The following is a 1,486-nucleotide window of genomic DNA, read 5'->3' as shown; positions in this document are numbered from 1 at the left end:
GAGGGTGGTCCTGCACCGAGGTGCGCACCAGGTGGCAGCCCACCAGTGCAAGGGGGCGCTGCGATTTGCCTCCGGAAGTTTGCTCCACGAAGAGTGGGCTCAAGTCCCTGGGTAGAAAACCCTGGCCTGAGGTCCGCCAGCCGCTAGACGAAGGTGCAGCCTGGGACCCGGTCCCCGCGGCTGGGCGCCTTGCACAGCCCAAGGTCCTGCACCCCGAGGAGGGGTGTCCAGTGAGCGCGGCTGTCTCTCTGCGACCACAGAAAACGTTTTGTTCCGAAACTCTACTGAGGACATTGTGCAAGTTAAAATTCACTTATCAGAATTGCCATCAGGAATCCAAGTTACGGGGGGCGGGCAGTTGAAGGGTGAAGTGAGCGGCTATTAATCTTTACCTTTCTCTAAAGTTGTCTGATAATTTTTGAAATTAAGAAGTTGACCTTCTTTTCCCCTTTTTTCAGCCTAAATAATCTTTGATGCAGTAAACTTTTTTTGTGTTTTTCCTCATTCTGTTCAATTGATAAAGCAAAGGGGGAGATGATTTTCAGCTGTTTGCAATAAGGTGCGTTCCAAGCGCTGCTTGCGCCCAAACTTCGCGCTCTGTCGGAGGTAGAGATAAAGGGAATTGTGCTTCCTGGGAGGGGCAGAAAGGGTGGGGGTCTAACGGGAGAAAAAAATCTGCCTTTCTCTGTTTGAACGACTTGGTTGCGTCTATTGCCCATACTTTGCCCTGGTTTAATGGCCATGGACTTGTATAATTCCAGTCCAGAGGAGAAACCGGTCATGTCATTTTGCCTCTATCTCTGGTGAGGTGTTCTTTCAGGACGTCTTTCCTTGAAAATCATGAATGTATGCGCTGTTTCTTCTAGAAAATAAGCTCTGTAATTAAGACACATCTAGTAAATAGCAGGAACATATGTCTAAAATATAGTGGGTAGAATTTAAACAATTTATATCTTAAAGGAGTGGCAGAGTGTTATAGGGAAACAATTAATAGTTTGAGTGAAAGCCGGGTTTTCTGGATTAGCTTAGGTTTTTAAAATTGTATTCCGAACTTCCCACAGCAATGACAACAGCCTTTAGAGAAAAAGATGACTACATTGTAAATATGAACAATTATATGTTAGATAAGTGGAAATACCTGCACCAGGGTGGGATAGCCATTGTAAATATTAGCATTTTAAATTGAATATTTTTAGGAAAGCAAGACTTAAATCCATTTAAGAAAAGGATCTATGTGAAAAACATTCAATGAAACCAGTTGAAACAACAACAACAAAAAAAGCACAGGTCTTGAAAAATCATGTGATTTTCTGAAATATCAGAATACTTAATATTGCTATTGAAATAAGGCCAATTTAGTCCATTATATATGAAAGCATCGTGACAGCACTCTTGAAGAGTCAACAGTATTCATTAAAATTCAGCTGTTTTTTTTTTAATTAAAACATAACTTTCAAGAAGCTTCATTAGTATATAGTAGTGTTCT

Source organism: Condylura cristata, unplaced genomic scaffold, assembly GCF_000260355.1.
Source record: "Condylura cristata isolate star-nosed mole 26May11 unplaced genomic scaffold, ConCri1.0 scaffold00004, whole genome shotgun sequence".
NCBI classification, from domain to species: domain Eukaryota; kingdom Metazoa; phylum Chordata; class Mammalia; order Eulipotyphla; family Talpidae; genus Condylura; species Condylura cristata.
The sequence above is the reverse complement of the archived record's forward strand: the minus strand, read 5'-3'. Positions refer to the sequence as shown.